This window comes from Astatotilapia calliptera, chromosome 3 (assembly GCF_964374335.1).
Source record: "Astatotilapia calliptera chromosome 3, fAstCal68.1, whole genome shotgun sequence".
In the NCBI taxonomy this organism is placed as follows: Eukaryota; Metazoa; Chordata; class Actinopteri; order Cichliformes; family Cichlidae; genus Astatotilapia; species Astatotilapia calliptera.
The window spans coordinates 6349836-6370962 of NC_137424.1; the positions used below are offsets into that span (position 1 = coordinate 6349836).

A 21127-nucleotide genomic window follows, 5' to 3' on the forward strand; every position below is an offset into this window, starting at 1 on the left:
GTCTGCTGAATGTTTTCAAATGTCTGCATCTCAGCTGTGATGAGGCTGGGGGTCATGGGAGGCCACCGTAGCAGCCTCTTCAACATCATGACATCATCATAAATGCTGCTGGACTGTCTGATGGGCTGACGGTGAAAAAGCCGTCGGGAAGGAAACAGAAGACATTTCAGAGGCTGCAGCAGATTTCTTTGATTCGGGGCCTTTTTCAGCTTTATTGGACAGAGCAGTGAAGATAAGTGACAGCAAAGCAGAGAGAAAGGGGGCGTGGCCCGGGTCAAAGCCAGGCCAGCTGCTCTCCACCTCGTGGTCACCTGCTCATCCTAGTGAGCTCCACCAGCAGCCCTTTCACACACTTTACACTGTCAAACACTGTGTGTGGACCTCAGCTAACAACAGGCTACATTTAAGTCTGGACTACATGCTTTTATATTGTTTTTATTCCATCAGCAGCTCAACATCATGAGCAGCTTTGACATAAAGACATCAAACTCAAGCTGACTTTAAACTACTTTTAATACAGGGGCTCAAAAACAACAACATCTTTATTATATATCAGGACAGAAAGTCATTTCATCTCAAAGGGAAACAGCTTTATTTGGAATAACCAGCACTATCAACTGGTTTGGGATCTCCACCAGTTTCATGTCTTTGCAGCTTCTCCAACAAAGTTCCTGTAAAATCAGCATGTTTGTCTTTATTGGTTTGATAGTGATTGATTATTCAGTCCCAATCTGCTGTCATCTAAAGAACAAAATGATGTTTCTATGAGTCACAAAGCTCCAGATGTTGTCGGCTTCACAAAGAAAACAAAGAACTTAAACACAAAGTGTTTGGAGCCAAAATGTTCCCAAGCTGCTCTTTTTGAAATGGCAGAGGTACAGTGGTGTCTAACAGCACACTGTGGAAGGCAAACATGTTATTGTTGGATGAAACTTCATGAATCCTTTGTAGATTTGAGCTGTTGGAGCCTTTCTTTTCTCTTCAGGTGTACAGATGCTGAGGAGGCAGGTGAAGCAGGTGGAGCTGTTGTGATGCTGGCAGAGGGTGTGTCTTAGTAACTCTGTGAGGCAGAACTGGATCCAACATTGTGGATGTGTTGATGTTGGAGCCATTAAGAGTCTCTGGCCACACTGTAGGATTTCCCTTTGATCCACTGTGGGGGCATTTTGGAGTCTGTCAGTGAAACTCTTCATGTTTGTGTTTGACTCCAGTTTATAGAAACAGAGAAATGTGTCATGCTTTTGTTCGGCCTCCACAAATACACACATTTGTTCATTGGTTGGACTTTTTGGAAGGAGACACATTGAAAACCATGTTAATAAGATCTTGTTGTTTCCTGTGGATCCGACACAGAGAGTGGACTTCAGACAGAAAGCGTGGAAGAGATTTTAGAGGCCGTGTGTGGCAACAGGAAGTTTCTGTGTGTTTGCTGATCTTACATGTGGAAAACAACACGTGATGTTTGTGAAGTTCTACAATGATCATTGTTCTCACAGCATTTTGAGTGGGAACAGTTCAAACTGGGAGTAGTGGGAGTTATTTACTGATTGAAACAAGCTGAATGTTTCTGTGACGATGAAGATCAGCAGCTCAGCTGATCAATGAACTGACATCTATCAGTCGTTTCATGAGATGAAGTCATCAGCAGACATTTGTTCTGACTGTGTGATGAATGTCAGAACGTCAGGGCTCTGCTTTAGTCACTGCTTGATGATCATTGGCTCATTGTTGAATCCAGGGCCCAGTCTGACCTCTGACCTTTGCTGCAGGTCTTCTGTGTTATCTCCACTTTCATGTCTGATCTTCTGCTGTATCGTCCAAAATAAACATCTGGATCATTTCCAACACTTCAGCAGATCTTTAGTTTGGGCAGTGCAGCACAGAATAACACATATTGTACTATACTGCCCACTTCCTGATCTTATTGGATCTGTGTGTGAGGTTGGTGAAGGAAACACATGTTTACTGAGTGAGTCGCTGCCATTAGGAACTAGTTTTTATATCACAGCCTGGAAATCACACAGGACCATTTCTGCAAGTGAAAAGTCGTCATTGGAGGAAAATGATTGTGTAGTTTGTGCGACTGAAGAATTGTCCCAACTACATGTGCTGCTGACCCTTGACCTTTCCTTTAGGTGCACAGAGGAGTCTGTGGAAACATCCAGAACTGAGGCATCTTGTGTACAAACGTGTTCAGACCAGATGTCAAATGATGTCAGATGTCATCCGTGAATGGATGCAACTGTGGATCGTTCCAATAAAATGAGGCAGTTTTGTAAGTACAAGCCCACTACAACCCATCATCAACATTTTAAATTACATTATACATCTTCACTGATATAAAGCACCACTATTTTAACCTGATTCACTTTTTCCACCCTAACAGTTCATTCCTCAAATCAAACAAGATATTTGACCCTAAAAAAATGCATCAACAAATAATTTTGTAATAAAATATTTATTCTTCAACTTTTACAAGTGAAATCAAACAAGTGTGTTTAAGAGTGAAACCAGAGTGGAAGCTGCTCATATAGAGTCCAACCCAGGCTAAAGTAAGCTGAGTAGAGCAGCACCATCAAAGTGTCGGCTCTCTGGACACGGTGCAAGATCGCCATCTGCAGGACAAAACTAGTTTTTCTCGCCCTCCTCGTCAACATCAAGATGATGTCATCGTACAGCAACTGATTCCCTGTCCGTCTGGAACAAAGCATTTACATTAAAAAGACATTTACAGAAAATACAAACACCAACAACACATCTCATCATCACATGATATTTTATTATTTATTATATTATATATTTTTATTGTACCATCAACATCAACAAATACCAGCATATTTTCTTTGAGATTGAGTAGAGTGAACCTTTCCCTTGGTTCACTTCCTGCTCGCAGCATCAGCGGACCTCTGACTTCCTGGTTAAGGTCTCTCAGCGTTGACTGGAATATCAAATCGGACTCACACCATGTTCTTGTAATGTGGTCATGTCTGTCCGCTGTTTGAAGAGCATCTCTGGCCTAAACACAATAGGAAGAACAACAACACGGCAAAAAAAACCAACACATTTCCATATTAGATGAAGGGCACCGTAACTGGAAATGGTAACATTCATCTGATGCTGCTTTGGATTTATCTTCTGTTTTAGACCAACTTTGATCACTTCGAGCCATCTTAAGTCCGTTTGTTCTAACTTCTCACTAACGTCTCATATGATTTCAGATCCCTGCTGTTCCCCAGCTGCCCTGTAGGTGGCCTCAGTGTGTCTCACACCATTTACAGATGATTACAGGTCGTTTACAGTTCAAACAGGTCCAACATAAGAAATATGCAGAAAATATCCTGCTATAACAGTTTGGGTCAAAGTGCAGATGTTCCAGATGTTCTGAGTCTGTCTGTGTTTCATGTTAACATGTAGATGTTGGACCAAAGTGAAGCTTTTTGATGTGACAGCAGGAATGTGAAGTGTAACTCTGAGCTGTAGGAAATGAAACTAAACGGACTTTTTCTCCTTTATTTATAGGAAAGTGTAGGAGAGCAACAGATGAACAAGCGTTACTGTAACAGGAAACATCAGAGGACCTTTATGTTCATCATCATCACTGTTTCCTTGTTCTGTCACAAACACACACTTCCTGCTCTCTCTCTGATGGATCTGATTGGCTGTATCATTCACAGGAGGTCAGGGCGTCACACAAACAGCTTTAACTGCACAACGACACACTTTAAATCATCTGCAGACAAACCTGTGTGTTTGATTTATGAAGAAATAATAAAGACGTGTGTACAGCTGTCCATGAAGCAGCTTCTCACACAAACTCTGACACTTCAGCCACTTTAATTCCTGCAAAGCTGCGTAATAAAGAGCTGTGACTGCTATGAGCTGCTGATGATGACTGCATGAAGCTCTCAGCTGAAGCTTCTTTCATTTATTTTAATGTTAATGTCGCCTTTTTAAGTCTGTGTGAGGATTTTAATGACACACATTAAAGGAGCTTCTTTGATTAGAACCAAATTCATGTTGATTTTCAGCCTGAAATGATAAAAACTTTAATAATTCTGTTTATAATCATCAACCTGGAGACTAATGAAAAGTATAATAGTGAAAGAAAGCCTTTATTATTTGAGTAATGCCTGAATCTGCTCAGAGACAACACAGAGGTGTTGATGACAGTTTGACATTAACTGAATTAAAAACAACGTGCTCTTATTGTGAAAATCTGCCTCCTACTTCTTTAAATCATTTTTATGTATTTTTTAACCTCACAGTGAAACATTGAGGCATTAATCTGACACAGTTTGATCAGCAGCTGTGTTTTCACTGACGTTTCACTTTGATTTGTTCAGACTGAGCAGAGAGGATCGGTTCTCTGTGTGCGCACTGCTGAGAAACACAAGCTCATTTCTGCTGTTTCATGAAAAGTGTTATGGAGGAACAAGAAGTTCAGCCTCTAAACTCTCAGCGTGAGGACTGAGTGAAGAGTTTCAGAGCAGAGAGTTTTGGCTCACAGCTTTTAGCGTCTACACAAAGAGACGATTACGCACTTGATCTGAGAACATCTCCACCTCCTACAAACAAACTCTCCTACGAGCAGCTGTCACAACCACAACAGGCAGAAGACTGGATTTCTTCAGGTCAGATTTCATGCAGTTTGCATAAATTGTGTGTCACAGACTTTGTAGTTCACATTTGTGTGACTCGTTTAAATCTTCTCCTCCTGAAAGTGAAACTCTTACAAACACATCAGGCCACAACCTGCTGCAGGTTAATGATTGATCTGAAGGCAGCTGACCTTTGAGCAGGAACTTGTGAGTCTTTTATTGTGTTTAGCACTGCCAAGTGCTGGCCTCTGCTTCCACCATCACATTTACACTGGTAGGTTCAGCACTGCTGCCTGCTTCAGACTGAATCCAGCAGCACAAAGACACAAGTTAATAAAATCAGCATCTATTCCTTTATCACTGCTTTGTTACAGAGGAGAACAACGCTCCAGTAACGCGTAATCCCATTATTTTTTTGAAGTAACGAGTAAAGTAAGGGATCACTATTGCAAAAACAGTAATTCGATTACCGTTACTTTCCCGTAGGAACGCTGCGTTACTGCGTTACTAAAACCGTGATTTTTTTGCGAGAATGTCTCACGACAGTGACGTAAGCGAGTGCGACGTTAGTGACAACAGCTGTGTGCAGATCAACAATGGATCACATATCGAGTGCAGAGAGAGTATGAGCGTGCAGCGTTTAAAGCGTGGAAGTACTGACCTTACTTTGAGTTTGAGTCCATAAGAAGTGACAAAAACATTAGTGTCCGCTGTGCGTGGGAAGAAAACTTCTTTTTACAGCGAAAAAACCCCCTAAACTTCCAACAAGCACCGAGTAGCTACGACGTAATGGGAAACTCACAGAGAAACTCGCGGATTCTTCCACTGACCGCGGCACACCTGCACCAGGGTAAACCTCCGCCTGCCCCACTCCTGCTTTACAGGTGAAAATAGAGCAACAGGACCGCTGAGTCTTTGACTTTATTTATTTTCTGCTGTGTTTTACTTGCATCTATTTGAAAGACTGAGTGTAAACACAAAAAACATTTTATTTTATGAGCTGGAATGTGCAGAAAATAGGTTTAAATGTTAAACTAATTTCTTCCAGTCAGAATGTTGCAGATAATTAAATGTTTGCTTGATGCATAAAGTTAAAAGATTAAAACTAATAAAACAAGTTTTAAAAAGAGACTTTTCCATTTGATTACATTTTGTATGATGGATTATGTAGAAAAAGTAGAATTGGGCTGAAAGATCTATCGCTTTATCACCTACTCAGGTTGGAAATCGTGTTTTTAAAAAGTAACTAAGTAATTAATTACTTTTGAAAATAAGTAATCAGTAAAGTAACGGGATTACTTTTTTTGGGGAAGTAATTAGTTACTGATTACTGTTTTCAAGTAACTTGCCCAACACTGGACAGAGTGTTGGCTTCATCACCGACACACGTCACCACATCAGGAAACAGCTGGTTCAGTGAGTATTTAAGGTTCACTGCAGACAAACTGGAGAAAAACGAATCACATGAAACATTTGTTACTGGTTTCTGACCTCGTCGTAGAGACTCACATACCTGTGTTCTGCTATCAGTGTGATCACATGTGCTGGTACAGTTTGCCAGGTTGACCCATGTAACCTCCACTATCCTGTAGACGTGGAATATGTTTCACATATGGATCGCTTCATTACTCGACTATGACTGTGTGCTTCACAGGTGCTTACTGAAGTGCTGCTTTACACAAAACCAGACAGTAAAAATAAGAAGTGCAGGTCCAGACCACAGGTTTATGTGTTGATAATGATGATGTGCAGTCACTCATTGTCACAGGATACTTCCTGCAATGATGCTACAGGTCACGCAGTTCTGCAGAGGTGGAGGAAACAGATGCTTTTCCTAACAGAGACACTTTAATGACTTAAAGAATCTAACTGACACACAAACCTCAGTTTGTCTGACATTCATGAGAGTAAATGCTCCTGAATGTTCTGTTAGTTCACTGGATGATTGCTCCTGTTTACCTGACTTCAAATTAAAGATCCCTGAGACAAACTCTCAGTTTCAGGCCACACGAGTTCAGCGGCGACACGATCGCACAACCAGCCGCGACGTTAAAGGCTGACGCGCTCACTACCTTTGGTTACAGCGCTCCACTCTCAGCTCACACGACATACACAAAAATAATGACGCTGGATGCTTCTGTGTCCTCAGAAACACCAGATCGCTGTTCACGAGAAAAGGATGGAAACAGAGTGAGACATCGCTCCCGGCGGACACACAAACACTGTGCTAAGGTTTGTTTCAAAACTGAGCTCCTGGGTTGTGTAGCTGCTGAGCGAGCAGGTGGCACACAAAGACGCGCTGTCAGGAATCGTTACATCGAGACTGACAGGACGTCACTGGTACATAAACACTGATCTGTGGTTTACTGACAATGTTCTCAACAACAGACGCACAACCCTGGTTTGGTCTGGTTATTTGTGTTGTACGGCTTCGTTGGTCTGACGAGCTTTTAGGGATGTCAGCAGAAGGATTTCACGTGCTGAGGTCATATTTATGAATCAACCTGAACAGCTAATACTTTACCTCTTTATTTTATAACACATATGAACACGTTATAGTAGATTTGTGCAATGTGTGTTTCACGTCTTTATGGGCGTATAGATCTGTAAACAGGCTGATGGGTGTGTGTCTGTTTATTGTAGCGGTGCAGAAATGTTAAAAATGATGATAATAACAACACTTCTCACATCAGGCTACAACACAAACCTCCTGATAGCTGCAAACAGCAAAACCCCCAACGACAGGCGCACAAAGGGCGAGCAGGGACCCACCCTGACAGCATGTGAGCCTCCTACTACGACTCACTGTGGAGCAACACAACACCAGGAGACGGAGGATACGAGAGAGGATACAGCTGCTGTGGGGGAGCAGCCACACACTCCACAGGAGACGACGGGGTGAGAGATGGTTCGGTGCTCCTAACATCATGTGGACGCTCGTCTGCACATAAACAAACCTCACCTAACCCCACCTCCTTTCTCTTTTTGCAGGGTGGGGTGCTCCATCCTTACACACTTTGCACCACGTGGCTCTCCATCTATTCGTTTACCTTCTTGGGTCTCTTCCTCCTCTGTCCCAGCCCGTTGAGGCGATCGCTGGGGTCCAGCCTGTAGTGGGAGTGGCTGTCCTCGCTCATCCTGTCCCCGTCCACTCCGGGTTATTCCTTTCTTCTTTCTGTCCTCTGAATCGAGCTGACCTCTCTCCTCTCTGGTCCTCGCTCTCTGAGCCGGCGGAGCATGAGAGAGAGGAGTGGTTGGGGAGAGGGAGGGGAGACGAGCGAGGGAGGGAGGGAGCACAATGGTGTTGCCATGGCAGCAGCTGCCACCAGTGTTTATCTGGAAACCAGAATAGTTGCCACACTCGCACACTCGGCAGCCACACGTTTGTGTGCGACCTGCCCGTGGCTTCCTCGTTACAGACACACCGAGAGGAAACGCTCAGACACAAGGCCGAACATGAACGAACACTCGTGTGTGGGAGGAACAGGGCACAGACTCCACGCCGTCGTTAAAGATGGCGTGTGTGCTAAACGGAGCTGTGCGCTGATCGATCAGTCAAGTGAAAAAAACAAAGGAAGCTGTCTGGATGGAGTTTGCTGCTCCCACTAATCAAAGAGATGCATCACAGCTGGAGCTGATTGATGCACGAGCCACCGTTTGCACCACCGACTCCACGCTTGTGTTTCCTTTCTGCACCATGTTGTTAACACTGACCCCACACTGTGTTCATGAGCTAAAGAAATCACGATGATTGATTGATTTCACTGACTCGTCTGCACAAAGCATTTTGTAGGTTACAGCATGAAACGACTGTAATCTCCACATTTACAGTCACAGTTTCTGTTTTACTCTCAAACTGATCAATAACAGCTTTCCTGTGTAACAAACACATAAAATAAAACAACTGTACCACCAATCAAACACAAGGAAAATAAATGATATTGTGAGTTCAGCAGTGGGTCTGTGACCGGTGTGTAAGAGGACGATAGATGAGTGGGTGTTTGTAGAAACAACCTTTGTGATTTAAATGTGAGACAGCAAAGCGTCAGACAGAAGCCTGAGCTGAATATTTCCTGTGATATGAAGTCACCGTGTTTGGGTCGGTCAGTGGACTACTACTCAGTGAGTGTCCCACACACACACAGACCCACACAGACCCACACACACACACAGACCCACACAGACCCACACACACACACAGACCCACACACACACACACACACACACAGACACACACAGATCTACACAGACCCACACAGATTCACACAGACACACACAGACTCACACAGACACACACAGACTCACACAGACCCACACAGACCCACACAGACCCACACATACCTACACAGACCCACACAGATTCACACAGACACACACAGACTCACACAGACCCACACAGATCTACACAGACCCACACAGATTCACACAGACACACACAGACACACACAGACCCACACAGACCCACACAGACACACACAGACACACACAGACCCACACAGATCTACACAGACCCACACAGATTCACACAGACACACACAGACTCACACAGACACACACAGACTCACACAGACCCACACAGACCCACACAGACCCACACATACCTACACAGACCCACACAGATTCACACAGACACACACAGACTCACACAGACCCACACAGACCCACACAGACACACACAGACTCACACAGACCCACACAGACCCACACAGACCCACACAGACACACACAGACTCACACAGACCCACACATACCTACACAGACCCACACAGACTCACACAGACTCACACAGACCTACACAGACCCACACAGACTCACACAGACCTACACAGACCTACACAGACTCACACAGACACACACAGATTCACACAGACCCACACAGACACACACAGACCCACACAGACCTACACAGATCCACACAGACCCACACAGATCCACACAGACTCACACAGATCCACACAGATCCACACAGACCCACACAGATCCACACAGACCCACACAGATCCACACAGATCCACACAGACCCACACAGACCCACACAGATCTTAATGATGGCCTCAGGCTTTGAGCTCCCACTAACAGCAGGTCCCAGCAGCATCCCATTAATAGTGATGAAAAATGCAGCTACAGCTGCTTTTCCACTACTGGAAGTTAATCAGGTCAAAGCTGGAGCTTCACCCTGTTCAGACTGAACCATGTGAGCCGGCCTCACTCCACAGAGGACGCCTCCAGGACAAGCGTGGGCTCCATCGAGGCCCACAGCTGCTGTGACATCGTGGACGTGTTCTTCAGCTTGTTTTTCAAACAATCTCAGCAAACGTGCCAAAATCATCTTCAGGGAGACTCTGTGGCACACAATCCAAAAACAAAGAAGGCTAAAGGACATGCTCTGTGTGACCCACAGTCGTGGCTCAAATGTGGGACTGTGGCCTGGTGTGACCTGAACACTGTGGGAACCTGAGGGGCAAATCTGAGGATTTCATTTGGCTTTTTCATTAGAGATAAGATGGATTATGTGAATGAAAAGGCAACACACACACACACGTAGGGTAGCTGTAGCCCGACTGGCTCATCTGCTAATCAGAGGGTTGCTGGTTCGATACCTGGGATCCAAAGTGCAAACTTTTGGGGAACGAGTCTACTTTGTGTGCATCTGAGGTTGAAGCGGAGCTGGTTTCAATAAACTGCTAGTTTCCCTTTCATACTCCTGAAGGACGTTCCTCACAAAGAGCGAGGCAGCAAGTCTGTGCAGGTCCTCAGTCATGCAGGTCAGCGTCGTCTGAAGAGCTTCTCAGAGTTTCATCTCTCACCCAGTTCCAAGCCCAGTTTGTGTCCCAGATACATGCCGGTGATGGCCAGGAAGTGACATCACTGGATCAGTTATGAGAGCGAAACCAAGACTCAAACCTGCCTGGCAACGAGGGAAACGGCTACACAGGAACCGACACCAAAGTCCAGCGACAGGGTGCAGATGTTGTGTTTGCGTCACGGGACTTTCAGGTTGTGTTGCTGTAACAGCCCCACCCACACTGAGGTGGTGCTCAACTGTAACTGAGAGACAGAGTCGAGTAGAGTCGAGTAGAGTCAAGTTGAGCTGAGGCAGTTATGTTCTACTGGAAAAGAGGCGACTGTGGCTCAGGACGTCAGTCGGTAGTTCGATCCCCGGCTGCTCCAGTCTGCGTGCCAAAGTCACCTTGGGCGGGATACTGGCCCCCGTTGCTGCCAGTGCTTTTATTAGATGCTCTGGAACTGGTTTAGTGCTTAGGGAGGGTAGAAGAGTGCTGTATAAGAACCAGTGCATTTACCATTTACCATTACTCTGGTTGCCAGTTTGCTACGGTCACCAGCGGTTTGTACAGAGGACACAGACCTGTATGTGAACAGATAGGGAGAGTGTTTAACTCCAGAGGAAAAGTTGGTTTAAGGTGCTGCATGTTCCATGTGTGGTCTGCACATCTGCAGCTAGTAGCTGAGGAGTGGTTTCCACGCACACCTCTGTCCTCCACAGGGGCTGAGATCCAGCTGTTTGGGCCCTCACAACCCCAACATCGCTCTCACACACAGCACCTGCTCCGGTCAGCTGATTAGACAGCTCATTGTGTGTGTGCGAGGTGAATTAAGGTTATTATAAAGGACATTCAGATATCATCTCTCATCTGGGAGAGCAGCCAGCAGCTGCAGGAGGTGAGCATCCAACGACATGATGAACCCAAAGACTCCAGCTCAGCCAAACTACAGTTACAGATTACAGTTACACTACATACGAGCATTCACCACGAGCTTCCACAAAAGTGCACGTTCATATTTACCCTGGAATAAAACTGTTTTTACAGCAGTGTGCGAACATTAACATGTTGTAACCAGACGTTTGTTACACCAGCTGCACTGAACCTGTTGAGTTATTTGCTGCTGGTGTGTTCAGACCTGCATAGATCAGCCCTGTTACTGCACACCTTGCATAGTTTCTTTCACTGCATGCAAAGAGACGAGGCGGGTGGAAACCTGTGACCCTGAACACATCACCAGTCCATCATCTATTTCAAAGAAGCTGGCGTCGCTGCACGCGGACTCCACACAGAAAGGGCCCGGCTGCACTTAAACACAATCTTCATTGGTGCTGTGAAACATCCACGTCTCACTTCATCTGCAAAGAAACCTGATGCATCGCTTTGGAAATATTTGAAATCCCTCATTTGTCACTATGCACGACGAGTCGACCGGCTGACCAACCTCAGGTTATGCAGCGAGTGCTGAGAAGCAGCTAAATGGCTGCAGTGACTTTATTCCCTGAGTGGGTGTGTGTGCATGAAAGCCAAAGGGGGGCTGTGTAAGAAACAAGGGGAGTCTCTGTTGTGCTCACAAAGAGGAAACCAAGATCTGGATTTTATGGCCGAAAGAAGAAAACATCTTTTCAAAGTTTCCCAGGCCCACTGTGGAGACGCCCACAGCTCCCAGTGACACTGACCCACACTGACACCACCCCCATTCCTCACTGTGATAGATCTACACACACATTCACATCAGGACAAAGTCCCACATTCCCCTGTGCCCCACCCACACACACACACACACACACACACACACACACACACACACACACACACACACACACACACACGTCCTGCATGCTAAGAAGTGAGTGAAGGATGCAGAGGTGCTGAGACGGACACTGAGGATGTGGGAGCACAGACACCGTTCAGCCTGTGTTTGTGTATCAGAATGAATCAGGCAGAAAAACATTCAAAGCAAACTGGTTGTCCTAAAGTGAATCAGGCTGCAGTCAAACTTCAGCTGATCTCTCATCAAAGCTCCCAGATCGATTCGTGCTCCAGTTTCACCATTTCAGCAACACTGTGGGAGAACGGGGTCAGCTTCCAGCAGGGGCCACGATTATGCACAGAAGGAAGACGGGACACGGCCGGTCCTTCAACCATCGTATGGATGTAAGAGCCTAACACAGGTAACACAGGTCACAGCAGCAGAGCTGGTAGCAGCTTTGTGCGCTTGTAGAAAACTCAGCGGTACTGCAGAGGTTGTGTACTTTACCAGGGAAACGTATGTATTTTGTGTGTGGTTGAAGATTTCCAGGTTGTGTGTTCTCCTGTTTTATTCAGTTTATCAGAAGTCAGCAACTAAAATGTAAAAGCAGCTAAAAAGAAAAGACAATGATAGCATTGTGTGCACAGTGTGTTACAGAGCTGTTGGTGGCAGTCCAATCCAATCCAATCTTATTTATAAAGCACTTTAAAATAGCCAGCACAGGAACAAAGTGCTGCACGGAAAATAAGTTAAAACAATAGAACAACAGAAAACAGCAAAATAAATAAATAAAACACATAAAACATCAAATGAAAACAAAACAAGATAAAACAGCATCGAATCACCTAAAAACAACTGAAATAAAAACCAACATCTCACGTGGTGTCAAAGCTCAGGGTAAAGAGGCGGGTTTTCAAGACTTAAAAACAGGTAAAGAAGAGGCCTGTCTGATCTCCAAAGGAAGCTCGCTCCACAGTTTGCAGCTGCTACAGCAAAAGCAGGATCTCCTCTAAGTTTACGCCCAGTCCTGGGTACATGCAGGAGCAGCTGATCAGCTGGCCTGTATGAGGCTGTCGCAGCTCAGAGAGATGAGATGGGGCGAGGCCATGGAGAGCTTTAAAAGTAAATAAAAGAATTTTAAAATGAATCCTAAAAGAAATGGGCAGCCAGTGACGTGAAGCTAAAACAGGGGAAATGTGCTCAAACTTTCGAGTGCCAGTTAAAAGACGAGCTGCAGCATTTTGACTAATATATGATGCGCTGACCCCAACATGAAGGTCATCACAGTAATGCAGCCGAGTGCTGACAAAGGCGTGGATCAAAGTGCTGCCGTGAAAGAATTGGCTTTGTTTTTGCAGCTGCCTGAGCTGAAAGAAGCTAGATTTGACCACTGCCTTGATTTGACCACTGCAGGTAGAATGAAATGCCAGCATGTTGTTCACACTTCTTACCCGAGCTGTTCTCCAGCGCATCCGTGAGTGTGGCTGTGAACAGAGGAAGCACTCGAGCAGAAAGTGCTCGTGTGAATGAGTTCAGAGTAGAGCAGCTTGATGTGGGAACAACTCGTGGCGTTCATTTAGAGAACGAATATGTTCATGGTTACTGTATCTCCTCAGCCGAGCCGCCCTTCGTGCCCCTCCCACAGCCACATGCTCCGTCAGCTGGCCGTCTGCCTGGCAGAGAGGGAGGGGGGCGTCTGGCCTAGTGCCAGGCTCTCTCAATATTTTATGAGAGGGAGGGGAGGGAGGAGGTGCAGCGGGTTGGTTGGGGGTTAAGAGACTAGCTACACTGAACTACGACGGGGAAACAATTATCCTCCCTGCTGAATTTATAAGTTTGCTCACTTACAGAGAAATGAACAGTCTCTGATTTTTACCTGAGTTTAGAAACATCGAACAAAAAACATATCAGTTATGAACAGATCTGCATGTCCCTGAATGAAGTGTGTGATCCTCTACAACCCTGGATCCCACAGACTGGCTGTGGGACTCTCAGCATATAGATGCAAAGGGCGTCAGCATGAAGCTCGGTGACTGTGGGTGCAGCAGTTCTGACCATGATGTGATCAGTCAGCCTCATGGGCGGAGGATGATCATAGGAAAGGTGCTGGATGGGCCCAAACTCACACAGGAGGAGCTGGTTAATGGTGAGAAGGCAGGTGGATGACAGTCACCACATACTGGTAACACTGGTACAGGATTGAACTACTGCAGCACCCACGCGGTTTAGCATGTACAAGCCCGTCTGAGGTTTGACCGTCTGGATGATTGGCTGAAGGCTGAGAAATGCTGAGTGTGACACACCAACATCCCCACAGTCAAACACACAGTGGTGGCCGTGGATGGGTGCAAACAAAGCAGTGGCTGAAGAAGAAGTGGGCTAGCCAGCCTCCAGAGCCTCCTTTACTAAATCTGTGGAAGCAGCTGTAAAGAGGAGTGGGCCAAAATCCCTCCGGACATGTCGGCACTTTTTGATCAGTTCAGATTCTGGGAGATGCTCTGATATAAAACATGTATAGACCAGAAACGAACAGAAATATCCGTTATTGTCCTGATTGGGGAAATCCCGGTGCTCCAGCAGCAGAGTGACGGGCAGGAGCAAAGCCTCACACAAATAAGAAACACGAGACTTACAGTAACAATAAGAGCTGAACAACATGGAACAGCAGCAGAGTGACGGGCAGGAGCAAAGCCTCACACAAATAAGAAACACGAGACTTACAGTAACAATAAGAGCTGAACAACATGTAACAGCAGCAGAGTGACGGGCAGGAGCAAAGCCTCACACAAATAAGAACTACGAGACTTACAGTAACAATAAGAGCTGAACAACATGTAACAGCAGCAGCGATGGAAACAACCTCGTGTTTGTTGGAGCAGGGATGGTTAGAAAGAGACGACGCTGCTTTGTGCACGGACCATATTTATGAGTACGAGTAGTGAGTTTAATGATATTTCAATTATATGACAAATATCCAGTGTTGGGGAGTAACGGAGTACACGTACGAGTAACTGTATTCTGTTACAGTTACCGTTTAAACAGGTGGTATTCAGAATACAGTTACTTTGTTGAAATAAATGGATTACACGGCGGTACTTTCCTGTTCATATTGTGGCGGGTCAGGACTGTTTGGGTTTGTTTGACATGTTCTGTTGTTCCAGGCGGCAGCGTTGTGGTTGCCATGGTTACAGGGTGACACGCTGCGTGTTTCCTGGGTGAGAGAGGCCTTGTTGTTTTTGTGCTAAGCTAACAGGCAGAATGTAGCATCATGGGCAGTGTAGTCCGTGCTGCAGGGAGAATGGACTGCTGTACCCGTGATGTGTCTGTGAGCGAGGGAGGGAGAGAAAGGAAAAGCACGAGCTGTCACCGAGCAGAAACGGGAGCTGGAAGCATGTAAATATAATAATAACCACTGCAAGAAGAGAGCCTGACGAGCCCAGCTGTAAGTAAGCTGTTAAGACTCGACCGTACACCGTGTTCCTGTTTTCCTCCGAAAACAATAAGTTCTGTTGTCTGTGAAGGTTCTCAGTCATCCAGGTCATCGTAGTCTGAGGAGCTTGCAAAGAAAAGCGTCTGGACTTCTTTAAGTTGCTTGAAGACGTTTCACCTCTCATCCAGAAGCTTCTTCAGTTCTAAGAACAGAAGGTTTGACTCTGTTCTGCTCCTTTGACAATAAGTTCTGTTGGAGCAGCCTTTCAACGCCTCTCTGTCTCTGCTAGCAAAGTTGACCCAGACAACAAAGTAAAGCTCGTTTTCAGCTACGAGCCGACACGAACCCGACGTGTTAGCCAGAGGTCCCTTTACTACGGTTCGGAGCCGCTGACCTTCAGTAACAGTAATAAATCACAGCAACAGTACATTCATGTAATTGTAAACAGCATGATAATATATTAAGTAATCCAAAGTATTCAGAATACATTACTCTCATTGAGTAACGTTACAGAATACATTTTGGGGCATGTAATCTGTAGTCTGTAGTGGAATACATTTGAAAACACTGCAAATATCCAGCACACTGACAGCTGTGACCTTATACACATGCCCAGTGAAAGGTTGATTGAACACTGTACATGGTATATAGCTGGTCTGGGGTCAGATTCTGCCAACCAGGCAGCGCTGCCTCATGACACGGGGCTGGATCAGCCATCTATTGATCCATCCCAGAGAAGATGAAGGACACGTGATGATGACACCACTGTGCAGTAGGGCTGCCACAAACGATTATTTTGATAATCGACTAATCAGATCATCATCCATTGGACGTACAGCTTATTGCACCAGCAGCATCTGGTCTTATATAACTATCATTAGCTTACAGCTTTAAGTGTTTGTGCTAACTAAAAATAAAGACAAGATGGTAGTTTATTAATTTTTAATGAAATTTGCAGAGTGTTTCGGTGAAGTTTAATAAACTCCTTGCTTTCTAAAATATAACAGGACACCGGAGTATATTCTCCAGCGTCTCACACTTCTGATAATCAGCTGTCTGCTTGACAGTTTTAGCTGTTCAAAAAACTATAACTTTAATCTCAGCCAAACCGATTTACTCAGGAACAAATAAAATACTAAAGAAAGCCAAACAATAACATTTGTAAGTTATCTAAGTGACTTATATATATGTTTAACCTGAGTAGCGAAAGACGGTGGTGGGTTTGAAAACGATTTGCCGGGAGTCCGGTGTTCTCACGGCTCTAGTTAGCCTTGCCCCCGCCTAGCTAACGAGCTAGTGGGTAACAAACGTCTCCGAAAACGTCGGAGCGCTTTTGAAAATATGTGGTGTCCTGATAAACTGAGCAGATATTTGAGGTTTACACAGCTACATTCTCCCTGAAAATATGTTAAACGTTTATTTTGTGACCCAGAAAGAATAATAAGAGTAAAGTTAAAACTAACTAGCTGCCGCCATTGTTGACAGCTGCGCTATGAATTCTGGGACACAGCTACTTCTTCTTCTTCGGGGTTTAACGGCAGCTGGCATCCTTGTACATGCAGTGCTGCCATCTTCTGTTTCAGTCCATTATTACACTCTTAAATCCTACTACTCATTCCTGCGTCCTTTGTGATCTTACAAAGCTTCAAACGATGCGTCGACTATTAAATTAGTCGTCGACGATTTTAATAGTCGACATAATCGTGACTAGTCGACTAATCGTGGCAGCCCTACTGTGCAGTTCACATTGGAGGGCTTTATTCCATCCACTGAGTCATCAGAGCTGTGGGCCTTCTGTGAGCTCTGCAGTGTGGCTGACAAAGCTGACATTAAGTGTCCAACTTTCAGGATTTTTGCTAAGCTGTCACTCACTGTAGCTATCATCTCACACACTTGGCTACTTTTCTCTGTAAAGGTGTTTGATGACAGAGTCTTAACCCCTGCATATGAAGATAATGTGTTTGATATATCTGTTAATACCTGACACGACTTCTTTCCTTTCAAGTCTGTTTCACATCCAATTGTAGAGACAAGTGTGTCAGAGGATCATGTGAAAGGATGTTCTGTCTTTCTTCAACATACATATCTGTGTCACGTATTTACATAAAGAGAAATCGTATCGATGTCGAGGCTGGCGAGGAGGGCCCGCCCTCACCGATCCACCGTTTATATGCAGTCTGTGTCTTTCATGTGTCTCCACCTGGATCCCTGCTGAGCCACTTCCTCCCCAGCCCTCAGAAACACTGTTGCTATAGTAATTGTATCTAAGTGAATAACCATAGCAACCACAGAGATGTTTTGGATGGCACAATGGTAGCTGCTGGTTTTAAGTGCTGGAGATCAAAGGGGCCTAACGTTGTTAGGGAAGAGGAGGGGGGTTAATCAGTGTCGGGGAAAGCGGAGACCAGCGGGGTCGGCAGGAGCAAGCAGGAGGCAAAGGGAGGAGCGAGGAGAACGACGGTTTTCCCTCATGGCACCAACACCCGTCCCATTTCCCTGCGGTCCAATAATTAGCTGTTTGGGGTATACTGCGACAGGAAGACGGCTCCTGCTGTCGAGCTTGCAGTGATGGTTAGTAGCTGTTCCACCCATGCTGTGTGAAACTTAATACACGGCCTCATTAAAGATGGAAATTAGCCTTTGGCTATAATCTGGCATGTTTACATTCATGTAATTTTTCTTTTTACATTTATGTTCATTAACATGCACGGTCCTAAATAAATAAAATAAAATCGCTTCCTAAGGAGATTTGGTTTCAAGGTCAAATTTATTTCTATAGCACATTTCAAACAGCCAATGATGCACAAAGTGCTTAACAATATAAAAATGGTATTAAAAAGCAACAATGTAACACAATAATAACAGTAAAAACAATAATAGGACAGTAAAAGAGTTAAAACAATAACTAAACTAATTCAAATAAGACCAGAATGCTTGGGTCATAGTGTGTTAAAAGCCAGGGCATAGAAATGTGTCTTTAGTAAAGATTTAAACTGCTCAAGTGTTTGTGCAGATCTAATATTTAAGGGGAGACTATTCCAGAGTCTGGGACCTGCCACAGAGACGGATCTATCACCACGGGATGTGAGGTCAGTCCGTGGGATGGACAGCATTAGTTTTGAGCTGGACCTCGTGGTTTGTCCTGGAGCATAGGCAGAGAGGAGCTCAGACAGGTGAGGAGGGGCTCGGGCATTAATGACTTAAAAACAAAAAGTAGAAGTTTAAATTGGATCCTGTAGGAGACAGGAAGCCAGTGTAGAGAAGCTAAAACTGGGGTTATATGCTCTCTCCGCTTGGTACCAGTTAGCAGGCGAGCAGCTGCATTTTGAACCATCTGAAGACGATGGATGGAGGCCTGATCTAGACCATAACACAATGAATTGCAGTAGTCTCATCTGCAAGTAAGGGAAAGGTGAATAACACGCTCAAAGACGTTAGGAGGTCTGGCTTTACCTTGGCCAGCTGTCTTAACTGAAAGAAGCAGGACTGAACACTGCACTCACCTGCTTCTTCACTTTAAAAGAACCATCAATGTAGACACCGAGCTTTTTACACGTGTTTCAAGTAGCGGTGCTTTATCAGGCCAGTACAGGTCAGCCTAATCACTGGTTTCAAACTCCCAGTAATGAAACTGGGGAACACTGGTTGTGCTCAACCTACAAAATATTTCACGTTCCTGCGATATGTGCTGAGCACGCACGACAGACATGAAGCAGACAGGATCACAGCTGATCTTCTCTCGCTCACGAGTGAGCTAGTTAATGTTGGGAGTCACAGAGGGAGCGCTACGATCAACCTTTAAATCAAAACGGTTCACCTCCGACACAAGGCGTCCAGTCGACGCAGAACCCAACGCAAGGCATCGTCTGAGGGTTCTTCCATCCATCACTGAAACCATTCTGTGTAGGTGCAGAGACACCCCAAGAATCCAGGTGTTATGTGGCAGCTTCGTGCACAAATGTTATTAATAAGTAGCTGTTATTAGAGCGACTCAAAGGGTGCTGAGTGGTTGGGATGTCCCCCAGACCATCACTGAAACACCAGAGCAGCCGTGCTGACGAGGTTCCAGCAGCACGATGCTCTGCAGCCTCTTCCACATGTGCTCAGCATGCAGCGGCTCTCATCTGTGAAAAGCACAGTTCTGGTCTTTGGTGGGAAATGTTAATCACAGCCGCACGCCTGCATCACTGACGGTCTGCATGACTTATATGTAAAACGAATAATTTGCACCTAAAAGGATGAAAAATAAGCAACATTTTCTAAGAAATGGAAAACTTTAAACTTCAATAAGGATGCCAGCAAAAGCAGCTTCTTTCCACTGCTGGAAAACTGCAGTGTTTGATGTGAAACAGCAGTAATCACATCAGCGATGGCTTCACGGGGACACTGACAGACGATTTCTGTCCCTGCTCCTCTAACCTGTAGCTCCTTAAATCCAAACCCAGACAAAGCTCGACGTGTCCTGTGAGGTTGGACCGCTCACAGCCGCGTGCTGTGAAGCACACACATCCCCAGGTTTGGCTTTTCAATCACATCGTACACTCTGTGCTACAGTCACAGCGTCCAAGCAGGAAACTGCCCCGTCGCCAAGGAAACCTAGGTGTCTGTCTGTTGTCAGGGCAACAGGGCAGAGGGGATGGGGAGCAAAAACACGGATAACGACAGGAAGGCTGGGCAGAGACAACAAAGGCAGGCGGGGCCGTCGGCTGACATCTTTGGATAGCAGGAAACTGTGAAGCATAAACAGATCTGATGCTCACGATCTGTTTACATGTTTTTCTCTTCACGTGGAGTAAAAATGACGTCATTCACGAGACCTGGTTGTTCCAAATATGTCAGATTCATGTGCTCATCCATCGTATTCCTACTGATTCTCCACACAGACAGTCAGCCTGTCGTCATCTACTTGTTTACTTTTCAGTGGCTTGTATGCAACGCTTGGGAACATGCTGGGGAGGGTTACCCATCACCTGCCAGCATTTCAATCAGAGAACTTCCTGAATCTTAGTTTATGACAGCTGGAGCCATTTACATATCTAACACTGCTGTATTAGTCCTATTATATAAAAGGAGGAGCAAACAGTGATGTGTTCTGCTTCCTGCTCATTTCTTTTCTTCTTGTCTCAAACTGACTGAAAACACAGCACAACAAACACGAGTCACTGAGAAACATCCGTGTTTCCTCCTTTACTATGAAGATGAATTACATTTAATCTGACGATTATGCTTTTCTTGCTCATGAGTCACAAATCAAAGGTAAGTTGTTGAAGGGCGCCCCCTTGTGACGGCTTGCCAACAACACATACACTACACGCCACGATCGCTCACACAGGCCACGACTTTTAGGAAAGAGCCCCATTAAACGCTGTTCTTCTGCTCAGTGAAGATAATTAGCAGTAAATCAGGAATCCCAGGCTGCTGCGAGGCGGCAGCGGCGTGTGCACTAACAGGGCCTCACCCCCTCTTCAACTTATTTCCAGCAGCAGCTCACATGACCGGCTAATGTGTCCAAGTTTTCTATGAGCGACACCCACAGAGAGAAGAGGGGAGCCTGTCAGAAATA

General features: G+C 45.3%; 3 long non-coding RNA genes across 3 annotated transcripts in view; 1 reads left to right on the forward strand and 2 right to left on the reverse strand.

The window, feature by feature from the left end:
- Nucleotides 1-2442: 2442 nt before the first annotated feature.
- On the reverse strand, nucleotides 2443-8771 carry LOC145424584 (uncharacterized). Its single transcript, XR_013905666.1, has 2 exons — nucleotides 7649-8771; nucleotides 2443-3016 (listed from the first exon to the last, which is right to left on the reverse strand). It is a non-coding gene; the product is annotated as an uncharacterized LOC145424584 (long non-coding RNA).
- LOC145425117 (uncharacterized) lies at nucleotides 7367-7824 on the forward strand. Its single transcript, XR_013905783.1, has 2 exons — nucleotides 7367-7496; nucleotides 7590-7824. It is a non-coding gene; the product is annotated as an uncharacterized LOC145425117 (long non-coding RNA).
- Nucleotides 8772-12687: 3916 nt separating the features above from the next.
- LOC145425130 (uncharacterized) overlaps nucleotides 12688-21127 on the reverse strand; it is a 124349-nt gene continuing 115909 nt past the window's right edge. The window contains exon 2 of the long non-coding RNA XR_013905798.1: nucleotides 12688-15457. This is a non-coding gene — a long non-coding RNA (uncharacterized LOC145425130). The remainder of the gene's footprint in view (nucleotides 15458-21127) is intronic.